The following is a 4,787-nucleotide window of genomic DNA, read 5'->3' as shown; positions in this document are numbered from 1 at the left end:
GTGTGATGAATGTTGTCTTCTCCATATCCTCGGGTGCCATTTTGATCTGATTATAACTGGAAAATCCGTCCATAAATGAGAAGACATTGAATTTAGTTGTATTATCTACCAACATATCAATATGTGGTAAAGGAAAATCATCTTTCGGACTAGCTTTATTCAAGTCTCTGTAGTCCACACACATTCGGACTTTTCCATCTTTCTTAGGCACGGGCACAATATTGGCCACCCATTGAGGATATGTAGAAGTCACAAGAAACCCCGCATCAATTTTCTTCTGAACTTCTTCTTTAATCTTCACTGCCATATCATGATGAGTTCTTCTGAGCTTCTGCTTCACAGGCACGCACTCAGGCTTCAAAGGCAGGTAATGTTGCGCGATATCAGTATCCAGACCAGGCATGTCTTCATATGACCAGGCAAAGACGTCGACATATTCTCGTAGCAACTCAATCAACCCCTTCTTCACAGATTCTTCCAGGAGTGCCCCAATCTTCACCTCTCGAACACAATCCTCAGACCCTAAGTTGACTGTTTCCAGATTCTCAAGATGTGGCTGAATGATCTTCTCTTCGTGGTCAAGTATACGGGTAATCTCATCAGGAATCTCTTCAACATCATCTCCTTCTTCCTCAAATACAGGGAACTCAAAGTTGGGGGATGGTGTTGGATCATTATGTTCAATGGGTTTGATCAACCTGCATAATGATTTTGGATATAAAAGAGATTTCAGAATTCAAACAAGGCAAATCATTATGCAGATGAAAAATTGATTTTATTCTCTTTTTTAGGGTTTTATGGTGATCACCAATTTCATGCGAAAAGCAAAAATGAAAAATAATTTGAAAAACAAACATTTAACATGCGATTATTGAATGAATATCATTGTATTAATCAATTATGCCAACAATGTCATCACTTCTCCTTTTGGAATGGGAGAAGGGTTTTTAAACAAAATGAACATATTACGTTGACTTATGGATAACTGTTTGAACATCAACAACGTCCCAGTTATTGCAGATCCCTCCAGGTATGACAAAGTTGCCGAGGTCTTCCTCTGCATCTTCTTCAATGATGGCAGCAGCTTCTTGATCTCTATCGGTATGGATGAAACCTCCACTTTGAAACAGCCCAAGATCGTTAGAAACACCGGAAGAATATCCTATACCAGCCTGGGATTTATTATCTTCCATCTTTATCATTTTCCCCAAACCATTAGTTGCACCATGCTCGATGGCCAACTTCGCGTCATTATAGGAGACAAATGAAGAAAGTATTTTCCTATAAGGCTCAGCAATAGATAAGGTGTGAAAGAATTCTTTAACTTGAATTAACTTTTAATGATAGCAAATTGTGTGATCATCATCCAAATTGGTTGTGCATTGCATTACATGATATATTTGTGTTCTTACTTTGTAATTCATCCCATTCTATTGTTGCATAACCACACATATAAGCCTACATTGAAAATTTCCTTTAAAATAACAATTAAAATGCATTTTATGTCAGTATGTATCAATACATGACCCTTTGCATCGATACATGTAGCCTGTGATTAATCACAAAACAATTCTTGTTCAGTATGCATCGATACATACGAACCATGCATCAATACATGGAAGGCCAAAAACTCTGTGCATCGATACACACGACACCTGCATCGATACATGACTACTTGAGTCAGCCTGTTCATCGATACATACGCATTGGGCATCGATACATATTAGTGTAAAATTCACATGCATCGATACACACGATTCCTGCATCGATACATGATTAATTAATTTCACCAAAAATCTATACAACTTACAGTATGCATCGATACACACTTCTATGTATCAATACACAGAGTTGTTTTAAGTCATAACAGCAACTGTTTCTTGAAGGATATAAATACAGGTTTCAACAGCAGGTGGTCAACACGAATTCATTGAGGGAAAACAATTGAACACAGATCAAAAGCAGTGTTGGAGCAATTGTTTTGTGAGCACATAGAAACCTGAAAGAGACTTCATCTTCTTCATCTTCTCAATCACTCTTCTTCAAGAACATTTACACATAACAATTCTTGTTCTTTGGATTAAAGAAGCATTGAGATAACGTTCAGTGGTACGATCAAGGATCTAGCTGTGGGTTGCAGTGGAACGATCGAGGATCTAGCTGAGTCGAAGATTGAAGGGGGTTTCTAGGAAAAACCTATTGGTTTGTCCTTCAAGAACTGGTGTGTTCTTGAGGGTTTGGGAGTCACATTTGCAGAACAGATTCAGCCGCAGCGTTGCGTTTGGAGATCGGGGGATTTCGCAAGCAGGTCGTGGAACCGGTGAATTGTTTGCAACTTTGTGCAGGAAAATCTTGATCGAGCTCAGATCAAGTGAAGGTTTATACAAGAAGAGGTTCTTGGAGTTTAGAAATTCTGTCTTTGTATCAAAACCTTGTATCAACGGATTCGGCAATAATTGATAATCAAAAGTTCTCAATTTCATTTGAAATTGAGAGGGAGACGTACCCACACGCGAGGACGACGTGGGGAACTTCCTTAACAAATCTCTGCGTATCGTACTCTTACCTTAATCTTCTTTACGTTTCAAAACTATTTTGCAATTTCTGTTAGTGTGTGGTGATTGATCATATTTCTGGACAGCAGTGATAATAAAACCTTTAGTCATACACCATTGCTGTTTATCATCAAACACTCACACACCAACTGTTTGACAAAACGGTTAACTTGATTGTGTTCATTGGAAATAGTATTTGAGGATAAGCGCATTCAATCTGTTAAAATTCTGTGTGTATTATTTCTGTCATTCTCATTAAAATCCAGCAACTGTACTTGCGTGTCCGGCTTTCTAGTAGCAGTTCAGAATAGACGGAAGTCGATTCGGGACTGCTTTTTCCGCTGTTTTTGAAAACTCTGATTAAACGTTAAATCCGCTAATTTTAAAGAGGTGATCTATTCACCCCTCTCTCGATCACTAGCCACACCGTCTAACAAGTGGTATCAGAGCGCCGGTTCGCTGGTGCTCTGTGGCTGCCTGTAACAGTATGGATTCTGAACCAAAGGGGGCATATAATAGAGCGCCTATTTTCAACGGTGAAAACTATGGCTACTGGAAAGACTGCATGCGAGTTCATATAAATTCTGTGGATAGGTTAGTATGGGCTGCCATTGAAAACGGTCCGTTTCAAATTACAATGACTAATGCGGCTGGCGCCATAGTACCTAAACCAGAAGATGATTGGAATGAGAAAGATGAAAAAAAGTGGTCGTGTGATTGGAGAGCTCGAAACATGTTAATTTCAGCACTTGGTGTTGATGAGTATTATCGAGTATCACATTGCACGACAGCTAAAGAAATGTGGGACGCTTTAGAAGTTGCCCATGAGGGTACTACTGAAGTAAAACAGTCCCGCATTAACACACTCAATCAAGAGTTTGAACTCTTTCGCATGAAACAAGGAGAATCCATCTCCGACATGCAAAAGAGATTCACCCATCTAACTAACCGATTGAATGCTCTTGGAAAACCTATTTCTAATGAAATTGCTACTAATAAAATTCTCAGGTGTCTAAGCAGGGAGTGGCAACCTAAAGTTACAGCAATCAAGGAAGCCAACGATCTTACAAGACTTACGATTACAACACTGTTTGGAAAGCTGGAAGAACATCAGCAAGCTTTGGAAAGTCTTGAAAAATATGAGAATAAAAGTAAGAAGGAAAAGGAGAAGAAAAGAGACAAAGAGGGAGAGAAGAAGCCAATAGCTCTTGTGGCTTCTAGCTCTAAGTCCTCACGAAAAGAGCAAAGCGACAATGATTCAAGTAGTGACAAAGACTCGGATGATGAGGAAATGGGACTGTTTGTAAGGAGATACAATAGATTCATTCGAAAGAATGGAGTCAAGCATTCCGACAAAAATCTCATGAAGTTTCGAAGATAATCCATAAATTCGAAACAAGAAGAAAACAAGAAGAGTAGAGGAAGAGGATCATGCTTTAATTGTGGTAAATCCGGACACTTTAAAACGGACTGCCCTATGAAGTATAAGGACCAAAGAAAAGACTCACCAAAAGGGTACAGCAAGCAAAGAAGAGCGTATATTGCATGGGAAAGTGATAGTGATTCATCAAGCACACAAAGCTCAAGTGATGATGATGAAGCTGCAAATCTGTGCCTTATGGCTCACACAAAAATTCAGTCCTACCACAAGAAGAAAAGCAATGACAAAAAGGTAAAACAAGCCTATTTCAATAACTTCTCCTCTATGTCTTTTTCGGAATTAAAAATAGCTTTTGAAAAACTGCATAACGAAGCTGTAGATGCTTTTAAACGACTTGCTTCCGACAAACATATCTTCTCTTTTTTGGAAGGTAAAGTAAACAAAGCTGAAATTGATTTAGAAGCATTGAAAACTAGTATTGCAGAAAATTCAAAAACTACTAACATTGACGGATGTAGTAGAGTTAGGTATTGTGACGCTTGTTATGTTTGGCAAAAAGAGGTAAACACTCTTAAGGTCAAACTAGAGAAAGCGCTACAACCTAAAATTACTTATGCCGTTGACCCCAAGTTGTTTAAGAAGTCATTGAATCCTCCATATGCAAAATACTCTTTTATTTTAAAGGATTCAATGAACAAGAAACAACAAACACATCATCATGGTTTATGTCATTATTGTTGTCATGCTGGCCATACCATTGAGAAATGCAAATTTAGGAGATTTCTAGTCCCTAAAGGTATTTATCAATGGAAGCCAAAAGGCAACCATGTTAACACTTACCCTCTTGGACC

Source organism: Lathyrus oleraceus, chromosome 1 (assembly GCF_024323335.1).
Source record: "Lathyrus oleraceus cultivar Zhongwan6 chromosome 1, CAAS_Psat_ZW6_1.0, whole genome shotgun sequence".
Taxonomy (NCBI): domain Eukaryota; kingdom Viridiplantae; phylum Streptophyta; class Magnoliopsida; order Fabales; family Fabaceae; genus Lathyrus; species Lathyrus oleraceus.
The sequence above is the reverse complement of the archived record's forward strand: the minus strand, read 5'-3'. Positions refer to the sequence as shown.